Below are 13441 nucleotides of genomic sequence, written 5' to 3' on the forward strand. Positions count from 1 at the left end.
TTTCTCCGGAGCGGATGCAGTTCCTTCAGGACCTTGGAAATTGTGTGTGTTCACTGCTAAGCTGCTCAGGGGCCTCACTTTTTAAGGATTCAAAGCGTGACTAGAGCATACAAAATCACACATCACTGTTTCCCACACTTACACATTTTATAAAACAAAACAATCCTCAACTCTTAGTGCAGTTATCCTAGACAACATTATGCTCCAGAACCCAGTACTTAATGTTGTCAAAGACCATAATAGAAACTCAAAAGTATAAAAATATATATATATTGGTTTCAACTTTACTAGATTTGCTGGTAAACCCATGATACTTGTCTGGAGTCCCCGATCATGACCCTAAAAATCCATTAGGATTGTGCACGAATGTTCACAGCAGCATTATGCACAATAACCAAAAAACAGAAGCAATTCAATATGCACCGATGGATGGAGAAACAAAATGTGGTATGTCTGAAGAATACTCAGCTATCGAAAGGAATGAGTGTTGCTACGTGCTACAGTATACACGAACCTTGAAAACACTATGCTAAGTGAGAGAAGCTAGTCACAAAAGGCTGCATATTTTATTCCATTTATATGAAATGTTCAGCTTAAGTAAATTCATACAAACAAAAAGTAGATCTGTGGTTGCCAGGAGACGGAAGAAGGGGAACGCCAGGACTGACTGCTAGTACATGGGTTCAAGTTTCTTTTTGGGGCAGTAGAAATACTCTAGATTTAGATATTATAGTAGTGATAATGGCACAACATAATATACTAAAAATCACTGAATTATATGCTTTTAAACAGTGAATTTTAGGTTATATGAATCATTATGCAACAAAAAAACACATCAGTTGGGAGAATCCTCTCATAAATGGTAAAATCTGTCTCTGTGGGATTTACCATAACTGTGGGACCAGGGTAGGGTAGGGGCTGGGATTCAGTTATCTCCTTTCCCAGTTATTGTCAACCTGAAATATTCCTGTTCTGGTTTTGGTTTTCAGGGGTTTTTTGTTTTTTTGTTTTTCCCTCTCTAAAGTTTACAGTGGAAGCATCACCTCTGGCATCGGGTATGAACAGAGAAGCTCTTCCCACTGAGCACTTTCCTAGCCTCTTAGTTCCAACGTCCCCAGTGACAGCCACTGCCTGGTGTTCAGGGCTGCACTGAGGGGCTCCGTCTGGCTGCCGACCCTCCCTGCTCTCCCAGGATCTGGCATTTTTGGTCCTGAGCCACAGTCACTGCCGCCACTCGCTGTAGAATTGCTTGGACATGTGAAACCTGCGAGTCTCCAGGACCTTTCCAGCTGCGGACCCACTTCAGCACGTCCCTGAGACAAGGCCGCTTCCAGTGAAGTCACCGCCAGCAGCTGCGTGGGACCGAGTCCTCCTTCCTGACTCCCTTGGTTCAGGATGCTGCAGGCTCTGAATGTCATTTCTGTCTGCTGCATCCTTTGTTTTCTCTACTAGTAGTTTCGGGAAGACTAAGCTGATTAACCTACCTCAGAGGTTTCTTTCTAGGGCCCTGACGTTGGCAGCGTTCGAGTACTTTCTTTTCACTTTTCCACTGCTCTCTGGCCCTGATGTGTTTCTAGTGTATTCTGCTAGACTGTGTTTTATGGAGTTTCCATGGTGAGATAATATGAAAACAGTAGGTTCCGGGGCTGCCACAGTATCTGCTGTTTAAACCAATTTTGTCCACAGTCAAGCTTCCTGGGCAGATGGTCCCTCCCAGATCTCCTTCTAGCAGCCCAACATTTACAGCAGGCTCAGAACATACTATGGTCCTTCCCTCTATGCCCTCCGCAATGTATCTCATCTTTTCTGTGCCTCCCCCCAAGCCCTGACCATAAATTTCTTGGGCATGTTTTCCTAGGGCACAGCAAAGAATAAGTGGCCCCCTGAAAAGTCACCCACTAATTTTTGAGTCTTTGCAGTGATGTGCCCAGGCTTTGCTTGGCAAATCTGTCCTAACATTCTGTAACCAAATCATACAGTTGTCCCAATATTTGATTGTGGGGATCCCTCCTCACCCTTGGTAGGGAGTCTTTCTGCAGCTTTCGGACACACCCTCTCAGGGATCACTCTAGACTGCAGAGATCCTGCGTCTCTTGCTCTCTAAATTTCATCAGGCACCAGTGGCTCTTTCTGATACAGTAACAATGAAAGAATAACCCTTTGCTGAAACCCTCTTTGAGAACAGGCAGACCGTCTACATCTGTCCCTCTTGACCTTACAGATGTTTCCCCTTCACATCTGTTGATCCTAATCAATAAAGCCTCGACCTTCCTCATGAGCAAATCTTTTGCTTCCTCCAGCTAAATCATCCTGAATTCCTTCATTCTCTTCTTGCTATTCGAGTGCACATATGTTGGGAGCGGTCTCTGATTACGGGTGAGCACATAGCCAATAGAATCATTGCTGGGAGCCTTGTCAGGGCCCTCTACCAATCACTTCCCGCCACGACTACCTGCAATGGTATATAAGCCCACTGTCCTTCCTGTTCGGGGGTCTCTCGCCATGTAACTAGACTAGATGCCTCATTAAACTGCTGTTGGAAGAACTCCAGTTTGTTGCGTCGTCCTTGCAGGCGAGTGCGGCGCGACAAGTGGTGCCGAAACCCGGGAACTTCTCGCACCGGCGGAGACGACCTCTTTGGAGGTGAGTTCAGAACCACAGCAGCTGGGGCGGTTTTATTTTGGACCCCTGCCCTCTTCTGACGCCGGCACCGGGTGCTTGTGACCTACCCCATGGGGAACTCTCCTAGTTGTCACCTGTTGCGGGCCCTGCGGGGTCTTCTGGCCGCCCAGGAGCTTCGTATCCCTGACCGTGTCCTGCGCCATTTTGTGCAGGACGTGGACCGGGTGGCCCCATGGTTTCTCCACTCGGGGTCTTTAACGATTCCGAGTTGGGATAAGCTAGAGCAGGACCTTCGCCGTGCCCGAGAGTCTGGTCCCCTTTGGGAGTGTGTTCTCCCTGTGTGGGCACTGGTGCGCTCCTGTTTAGAGGACGACCGTTGCAGCGGTCCGGTCCGGGAAGGTCAGCAAGTACTCAGTGATTATCAAGATAGTATGTCTGAGAGAGGCAAAGTGGGTCCGGCTCGGCCGGGGCGGCCGAGGAAAAGGCCGGAAAAGAAACGTAAGTCCGCGGGTAAACAGGAACGGCGGGGACGCCCGCCGCCTGAAAGGGACATGGAGGAGGTGGCTCTCAAAATGGCCTCCCTCCACATGTCGGCTTCCTCTTCTTTCTCTTCTTCCTTTTCTTCCTCTCGTCCTTCTTCTTCCTGTTCTTCTTCATCGTCTCGCTCTTCTTCCCGTTTGCGTTCTCGCGAGGCGGAGGAGGGGCTGTCTCCGCAGGAGAAGGCGGAGCTGGAGGAGGCGGTGGCTAGATATGAGGCGGAGCGTAATCACCCGCCCCCGTACACTACTGCCCCTCCTTTTCCCGTTGCGGGATCCGCCCCTCTAAATATGGAGGGCGGAACCTCGTTTGTGCCTCCCCGAGCTAGAAAGAAGATACAGAGGGAGTTTGCTTTCCCCGTCTTTGAGGACGCTAATCAACATCGCTTTCACGAACATCTAGATTACAAGCAACTAAAAGCTTTGGCTGAAGCTGTCAAGGCTTATGGGTGCAATGCCGCTTACACCCGTGGCCTACTGGAACGGCTAAGTGCGCATGCCATGACCCCCAGTGATTGGGCTGGTACCGCGCGGGCCTGTCTATCCATGGGGCAATATTTAGATTGGAAATCCATATATCAAGAAGCCTGTATTAATCAAGCTCGGCAGAACGCGCAGCAGGGCCAGCCTGCCTGGGATGCCGATATGCTCTTAGGACAGGGTCGTTGGCAGAATAATCAGCTTAATTTTCCCATTCAGGTCTATGGCCAGATTAATCAATTGGCTATAAGAGCCTGGCAACAACTGCCTAATCGCGGGGAAGTTGCAGGTAATTTAACCAAGGTCATCCAAGGCCCTGCAGAACCGTTTTCTGACTTTGTGGCTCGGATGGTGGAATGCGCTGCAAGGATTTTCGGCGATGCCGACTCGGCTATGCCATTAGTGGAACAGTTGGTTTTCGAGCAGTGCACGAGAGAGTGTCGTCATGCTATTGCCCCTTGGAAGGGAAAGGGCCTCAGTGCATGGTTAAAAGCTTGCAGAGAAATTGGAGGCCCTCCCACCAATGCGGGCTTGGCGGCTGCCATCCTCGCCGCTAAGGACACTTCCGAAGTGACTTGTTTCAAATATTGGAGGGTGACCCTGATATACTGTCCCCCCGTTCGTTCACCTTTGAGGCTCGGCAGGCTCTCGCTAAGGTCGAGGAAGCTCTTCAGCAAGCTCAGTTGGTCCGCATCCAACCGGACCGCCCCTTTTCCTTGTGCCTCTTGCCCTCTCCCGTGGCGCCCACGGCAGTACTCTGGCAGGACGGGCCTTTGCTGTGGATTCATTCACATGCTTCTCCGCGGCATGCTATAGAACATTATCCTATGCAGGTTGCGGATTTGGCCTTATCTGGGCTTTCGTTGTCCCTTTCCCACTTCGCTATTTACCCTACAGTTATTCATTGCCCATACACCAAGTCCCAGACTCAAGTCCTTTGCTCTTCCTTAGATTCTTGGGCAGTACTCTGTTGTATCTTCCCAGGAGACATAGATAACCATTACCCTAAACATCCCCTTCTTCAGTTTGCACTTCGCAATCAGCTTATCTTTCCTCATCTGACTTCCCCTGAGCCTCTAATTGGGGCTACCATTGTTTATACTGACGGGTCATCCACAGGCACCGGTAGCTATGTAATCAATGATCAGGTGTTTACGGCCCGCTTCGCTTACTCTTCTCCCCAGCACGTTGAATGTGCTATCGTTGAATTGGTTCTCCGAACCGTGCCAGAGCCCCTTAATATAATCTCTGATTCTGCTTATGTTGTTCAGGCTGTCCGTCACTTGGAAACAGCCCATTCTCTTAACTCTCGCAGCACGGTGTTCTCCTTATTCTGTGCTATCCGTGCTGCCATCCATTCGCGCCGGTCCCCATTTTTTATAACGCACATTCGGGCCCATTCCCTTTTGCCGGGCCCCATGGCGCGCGGCAATGCCCTGGCGGATCATGCCACTCACGCTTATTGGGTTGGCTCTCCGTTGGAGGCAGCTCGCCAGTTTCATTCTCTATACCATACTCCTTCACTGACGTTACGTCTCAAATTTGGCCTCTCGCGGGCAGCCGCACGCGATATTGTGCTGCAGTGCGCGGCCTGTGCACCCTTTCGTCCAGCACCTCATGTAGGTGTCAATCCTCGTGGTCTTCGGCCACTCCACTTGTGGCAAATGGACGTCACTCATTACTCCTCCTTTGGTACTCTTTCTTATGTCCATGTTTCTGTTGATACCTGCTCTGGCATAATTCATGCCACTCCCTTGACAGGTGAAAAGGTAAGTCATGTCATCACCCACTGCTTAGAGGCTTGGGCTGCCTGGGGTAAACCTCAGGTTATCAAAACTGACAATGGCCCTGCCTATACCTCACAAGCTTTTCGTCAATTCTGCACACGCCTAGGCGTGGAGCACCGCACGGGCCTTCCCTACAACCCCCAGGCCCAGGGTATCATAGAGCGTGCCCATGGCACCTTAAAGGCCTATCTCAAAAAACAAAAGGGGGAGACGGGGACGAGCCCTTTGGGCTTACGTACCCCTAAGCCTGTGCTCTCTCTCACCTTGTTCACTTTAAATTTTCTTTTGCTGGATGATCAGGGGCGCTCTGCTGCGGACCGCCAGGCCAACCCCGGTTCCCCTTTATCAGAGCAGGTCTTGTGGAAGGATGTCCTGCTTAACAAATGGAAAGGCCCGGATCCGGTTGTGAGCCGGTCCAGGGGAGCTGTCTGTGTTTTCCCGCAGGACACTCCTGATCCAGTGTGGGTCCCGGCACGCTTAATGCGGCGAGTGCAGCGGTTGGCGGATGTGGAGGATGCAGATGATGGGGCGTCCGCTGCCGGGGATGCTGCTGCTCCTGACCTTTCTGCTGCTGGCCGCATCGGTGACGACGGACCGGCGCTGGGCCATCCTGTCGGTGTTCCCGAGACCGATGCCGGTGACCCATGATGCCCAGATCTTCCCCCGGCTGTTCGCTACTAATGCCTCTTTGGGCCTTGCCAATCTTACATGGAACTCCTCCTCAACATTTGAGACGTCGGTCCACGCTATTCAGCAGCGTAATCTGTCTTTTCCCTCCACACCTGTTTGCCTCTGGCCCCCTTTTATCTGGATCACTGCTACTTCCTCTGGTCCTGGTGTTCTCAATTGCTCCACGGCAAACTGCTCCTATGCCCGTTGCTGGAATGCCTCCAGCCAGTCCATGGCAATTGTTGCCCGTATGCCTCGGCATATTCCTTGGCCGGTGGAGGCTCCTAGCTTCTTGACCCTTTTCCGACAGCGAAGAGATTTTGGCGTTACTGCAGCTGTAATTTCCACATTGGCAGTGACTGCCGCACTGGCAGCCGCTATGGCTGCAGCGGTAGGCTCTGTTCAGACAGCACAGACGCTGAACAACCTATTGGCATCTGTGGCTACAGCTCTGGACACACAATCCGCCGTCAACGTGCATCTGAAGGGTGGTATCATGATACTGAACCAACGTGTGGACTTGGTCCAGGAGCAAATAGATGCCTTATGGCAGCTGGCACAGCTGGGCTGCGAATGGCGTTTCACAGGACTATGCATTACCGCGGTACCGTTTGATAATGATTCCGCCGCGGCCAACAAGTCTCGTCAATTATCTGCTATGTTGACAGGACACTGGTCTAGTCAATTTACCGCCTTGACCCGGCAGTTGCAATTGGAGATCACCCACATTAACTCCACACGCCTGGACTTGACAGTGACCAATGGTCTCTTTCCTACATTTCAGTCAATAGTCCGAGGACTTCGGGACTGGGCTGGCCTGGGGTCCCTAGGGTTCATGGGGATCCTGGGAGCAGGTTTCGTGATCTGAGGGTTCCTGCGCGTTCGTGCACAGCGCCGCAGGGACCGAGTGGTGATTACCCAAGCCCTAGCCGCCCTCGAGTGTGGTCAATCCCCTGGCATCTGGCTACAAATGTTACGCTCCGAAGGTCAAGACCGCCTCCCCTCTCGCACAGCGTGACATGGCCCATGCACTCTGAGGGGTTTCCCCATTGCACCAGATTGTGGCGTGTCACCCCCTTACCAGCCGTTGCACCTCCCAGAGTCTCTGCTCATTGCACGGGAGACGGTGGCCTTTGCACCTGCTTCAGGGACTCCACCCCCTGGATCCGGACCTTGAGGTTGGAGTCCCCAAAGCTTGTGTTGCAAAACAAAAGGGGGAGCTGTTGGGAGCGGTCTCTGATTACGGGTGAGCACATAGCCAATAGAATCATTGCTGGGAGCCTTGTCAGGGCCCTCTACCAATCACTTCCCGCCACGACTGCCTGCAATGGTATATAAGCCCACTGTCCTTCCTGTTCGGGGTCTCTCGCCATGTAACTAGACTAGATGCCTCATTAAACTGCTGTTGGAAGAACTCCAGTTTGTTGCGTCGTCCTTGCAGGCGAGTGCGGCGCGACACACATCTTCTTATATTAAGGTTGAAGCATAGTCTCCATCAAACCACTGCTTCCTTCGTGACTTCCTGAGCAAACCTGATGGCTTGAGACTGAGCACACCAGCCACAGGCTTTCCGAACCGCCTTTTAAGACTTCGGCCTGGCAATAGCTTCATTGAGGTGTTTTTCTACCTCAACCCAAGAAGGTGCCATTTTTAATAATAAGGCCCACATCTTTTTGTTTGTTAATAAAATTTTACTGCCCTTCTATGAGCAAAGGTACACTTTAGGTCTTAGATCTAAGACCAGAGATCTTGGGTCAAGACCAGAGTTTATCTGTATCAACAAATCCATAGCCAACTCAAACTACAGAGTGGGGAAGTGGGGACTGGCTCCTAGGAGCCTGTACAGGAACCATGTAAATCCATGGATTAGCCCCTCCCTACATTCCTCCATTGGCCCGGAATTCAGTCCAAACAGCACAAAAAGAGAGCAACCAACCTACACCTGTGCACACAATTTTAAAGCTCACTTACATGCTAGTTCTTCAGTTCATATGTGGAATTTAGTTGCACTAAATTCCTGGCCTGCAGACTTGTTTGAAAAAGCAGATTGTAGGCCGGGTGCGGTGGCTCATGCCTGTAATCCTAGCACTCTAGGAGGTCGAGGTGGGCGGATGGTTTGAGCTCAGGAGTTCGAGACCAGCCTGAGCAAGAGCCAGACCCTGTCTCTACTAAAAATAGAAAGAAATCATATGGACATCTAAAAATATATATAGAAAAAATTAGCCAGGCATGGTGGCACATGCCTGTAGTCCCAGCTACTTGGGAGGCTGAGGCAGGAGGATCGCTTGAGCCCAGGAGTTTGAGGTTGCTGTGAGCTAGGCTGACGCCATGGCACTCTAGCCTGGCCAACAGAGTAAGATCTGTCTCAAAAAAAAAATTATATATATAAAAAAAAAAGCAGATTGTAAAAGCGGCAAATAGTTACCCAGATCCCCTCCCAACCAAGATGCTCTTGTATTCCTAAGTGAGCCCTTACCTGCACTTAGCCGCACTTGTCACCGAAGCCCTACTTGCCCACCATCTGCTGAGACCTCATGAGGACGGTCAATACCAGTGCTGAAGGTAACCCTGTCAGACTGTCCACCCCAGGAGATCACAGCTGTCTTGTTCACACCTGTGCTCCCAACACCTAATGGAACGAGTCACATAATCAATTCTCAATGTTTCTTAAATGAATTAAAACATATTCACAAAATAGAATACTAAAATACCATGGTAAGTTATGATTTAGAACTACTATTTTATAATAAAAAAGCTTACAAAAATAATATTAAAAGAAGTCCACAAAATAATAAGATGGTAAGTCTGTTTTTATAATAAAAAAATATAAATGGAAAGATAGCTACATAGAAAAGAGTAAAAGGAAATAAAACATTGACACTGGTTCTTTATGGGGTGTGGGATTTCCAAGTGGCCTTTGTGTTCTTGTTTATCCTTTCCTCAACTTATTTTTCACAATGTCAAGTTTAACTTTTATGTACAAAAAAATTTTAAAAAGAAGAAAGAAAAAAGAAGAGGAAGGCAAGGAAGAGGTGTCCATTGTTATTGTCACGTCCCATGACAGTCACCAGCTCTCCAGGACAGCAGCAGCAAAGCTGAAGATAGTTTGGCTAAAGGTTTACCTTCACTGCATGCAACAGCCTGTCAAACGATGAAACAAAAAGATGAATTTATTGCTTGCAAAGCGAGGGGAAGCTGTCCTTCTTAGGTACGGTATCTCCAAGCAAAGCAGAGAGCTGATCTTATGAAGGGTTTTGTAGCACGGAGTTCTACTTTCAGCAGAGTAAGCATTTAGGGACAAGCCGAGCTTTAGGTATGAAAGTGTAGTTTCTGGAGTTGTGTTGGTTGACTGACTTCCAGAAGCCTGGGGCTGCCACTGATTGGCTAGCTCCCGGAATTTTGTTTACTGATGCAAAATTGCCATTAATCAGTTGGGACAGGTATAAAACTAGCTCTGGACATTACTTTCTACCATGGCCAAAGACCAAGCAGTCCTTGCCCAGGAGAAGAGGAATACTTTATCCTCCATACTCCCTTTCGGACCTCCCATAGCCAGAGGTATAGGGATCGTCCTGCATCACTATTGTTATTACACTTGAAGTGAGGTTTTGTTTGTAGAGGCTATCTTAATTCCTCTGTGCTGCTACAACAAAATACCTGAGACTGGGTAATTTATAAAGAACAGAAATCTATTTCTCACAGTTCTGGAGGCTGGGAAGTCCAAGATCAAGGTGCTGACAGGTTCCGTTGCATGGTGAGGGCTGCATCCTCTGGAGGAAACACCGTGTCCTCATTTGGACAAAGCCAGATGGGTAAGAGGGACAGATTCCCACCATCAAGCCCTTTCATAAACTCAACTAATCCAACTCACGAGGGAGGAGCCCTCATAGCCTAATCATCTCTTAAAGGCCTCGCCTCTTAATACCAGCACATCGGCTGTTAAATTTTAACATCTGAATTTTGGAAAGGACTCCTTTAAACCAGAGCAGAGGCCTAGTTCTCAGCCTGTGCATCAGTCAGCATGATTTCATCCCACTTTGGCCTTTGTACCATTCGTTGAATCATTTGTCAGGACAGTGGCTGTGCAGAAGCATTTAAGATTTTGGACAACAGATATTGATTAAGAGACAAATCAAAATAACTAAAAGTATTATAAGAAGGGACTGGGAGGCACTCCAGAACCATGACCCAGTATTTTCCAGCCCTGGCCTGTAAAGCAAGTCCCACAACTGCCTGGGTCTATCTTTGTAGCCAAGTTGCCTTTTCGTTCAGTTTAGACATAAATTTTTCCATCTCGCCTGTGAGATCAACAATCCAAGTACAACAAAGCATGTTAGCAATGGCATGGACAACTTTCACTTAGAAATGTTCCAGGCTATTCTGTTATCTGTAACATCTTGGGCCACAGATACTAGCCTGGTTTTGTGTGCCTTCAAAGCACGGGCTGTGTTATTATGCCAGTCAATGAGGGACAAGTATTTGATGACCACCTCAAGTTGCTCAATCACTATGGATGGGACCACTGCACCCAGGAGGCTGTTTTTCCTTTTATCTGCTAGACCTCCAGGAAGGATTTTGCCCTTGAAAATTCTTTGTAAGGAAATATATTTCTCTGAGGAAGTTGGGACTCAGACACTTGAAATGGTCTATTAGCACCACAGGTCCTGGGTTAGCATGGAAGAACCTGGTTTCTATGCAGGAAAAGAATGTAGGAGCTGTGCAAGAGAGTGATCTTTTGGGGAGCTCTAGGTATATTGAATCAGTGTTGTGATAAAATCATTGCTACAATCCAAGAATACGTACATCTCCTTCCCATAGAAGAATATTTACCTTCATTTATGTGTTGCTAAGTTCAATGCAACGTACCTTTACAACCGTGCTCAATTTGTTGTGTGCCTGAATATTTTTAACTTTTGATCATTTAGTAGGAATAACTCATGGTTTCAAATATTTGACACTCTTTTGGGATTTGATTTGTAGTATTTCTACCAAGAAAACCAGCAACAATGGTTAGGAGTTGGACCAATTTTATCAATTTGAGTCATGGTGTTTACATAAATAAATTAATAGTTGTAGCAACTCTGTCTTGAATGTTTATCAATAGATATCTGTCTAACATTTCTTCAGGTTTTACGCTGATATCCTTTAATGAAAATCATTAGCAGCAGATTCAGCTACTATTTGGGCCTCCTAGGACATGGTACGAGAAGATACATCAAATTCTTCACAGGACTGTGCTAGCTATAGTTTTGGAAGAGATGAATTAGAGAATTACATTGGAGATTGTCTCTAGTAAAGCCTAGCAAGTTATTAGTTAGTGGTAACAGAAAAATAAGCTAATACAGAAGTGTATGATCATAAACTATTAAAGAGGAAAACTAATACCAAAAGAATAAAGAGCAAAGATATGCAGAGTGTGACCATCAATGGTTAACATATCTAGGAGAATCTTGTTCTGATTGTCTTGGGTGGAAACTGTCTACTTCCAAGGATTTTCCCGTCAGTAGTTGACTTCCAAGGACCGTGTGCTTCTGGGGGTTCTCTGAAGAACTAGGTTTAAGACTGATAATGGATGTCACCCTCCAAATCTTGTCATTCGAGGATGGGTAATGGTACTGTTTTAGTCGGGAAAGAGGCTTTCAAGGATCAATTCTATGTGATTTGATTTCTGTACTGGAAGCCAAGAGTATCTGAAAAGAAACTTTCCCACAAGGTTCAAAGACAGTATTTCTCAGACATCATTTGCCAAACATCAAGTCTCTCTTTCTAAGCCATATAGAGTTGATTAGGTAATTGGCTAGGAAAGGAAATCTTAACTGTTGATGAAAGTCTCTTACAATATTTATCTATATCAGCTTGTGAAGGATTAAAATCAAGTGTGGACAGAGACATCACCAGTCCCGTGGGTGTGCCTGTGACCAGTTCATAAAGAAACAATTCACGACTTTCTCAGGGAAGGCTAGGCTAAAGGTGGCTGATAGCTTAGGTGATTTTAGCTTGAATATTCTATTTGTTCCTTTTACGTTTCCAATGACTTAATGATGATAAGGACAGCAAAGTTCCAAAGTAAGAGGCAAAGGCTGGCATAATTCACAAATAACTGGCCCAGTAAAATGTGTCCCTATCACTGGAGAGATAAGTTGGAATTCTCCAAGTAGGGGACATAAAATCTGATAGCTTTTCAGCCAGGGTGAGTTCTGTGGCTTTTTGACAGAAGAATGCTTCTGCGTATGTTCCTCACGCCCACAAATGTGTATACTAACAGATGTTGAAAACCCATGAAGGGAGAAAACTGTAGGAATCCATTTGGAAATGTTCAATGGACCTCTGAGGATGTGGTTCTAGTGCTTGCTTCCCATGCTCTATTTTTCCATGTTTATATTGGTCACAAGTATAACATGAGCTGTCAGTGTCCTCTCGCTCCTAGAAAAATGCCTTCATCAATATTTGTTTTGTATCATAGACACAATTTGTCCCTACCATGATGGGTTGCTTAATGGAGATTCTTGACAAGTATGGATTTGCAGTTATCTGAGACTATCAGTGGCCACTCTGGCTTTGCCAGATTATATCCTCACGGATATTGTAATCCAGTTGTTTCCAGTGTGGCTGTTCAGAATTGCAGGCCATTTTTTGTGCATTTATGATGGAATCCTTTAACATCTTCATGAATTTTTCTGTTCCTAACAAATATTTGTGTAAGAACTTTGGTCAGAGCAGCCTATATAGCATAACAATCTCTAGAGCATTTTTCCTATATTTTACAGTCTACGTTGTGCTGTGGGCTTCTACCTTTCAGACAGCAACTTCTTTAGACAGCATGAAAGCATCCAATAATTCATATACTTAGTAACTGTTTGCATAGGAGCAACATGAAGAGGATAAGAAACTTTTTTGTTTCCATAGTATTATAATGTCATAAATATTCCAAATATACATTGCCTATCAGTGTATATGTTTACCCTTTTAACTTTCAGCAACTTGATGTGCCCTAGCGAGGGCCAGATTTTTGGCCACTTGCTAACGGATATTCCCACTTACCAACAAAACAGGGTGGCAACTCTCTGTATTTCTGGCAAACTCTTGAATGATTTTGAAAAATCTTCCTTATTTTCTAAGGTAAGTGGTTAAAGGTCACTGCTAGTGATTGTTTAAAAATATTATTCATAGTAACTATATTTTGTTTATACAACTATGACTTATGTTCATGTTTTGCCTCACCTAACAATTATTCTTGACTTAGTCTTTCCTTCATCTGGCCCTAAATCTGCAATAATAAAACTGCCCAGCTGTGTTTTATGCCGATACTATCATTGGATTTCCTGGAATGATCACCAGGTCACTTAA

This window comes from Lemur catta, chromosome 1 (assembly GCF_020740605.2).
Source record: "Lemur catta isolate mLemCat1 chromosome 1, mLemCat1.pri, whole genome shotgun sequence".
Lineage (NCBI taxonomy): Eukaryota > Metazoa > Chordata > Mammalia > Primates > Lemuridae > Lemur > Lemur catta.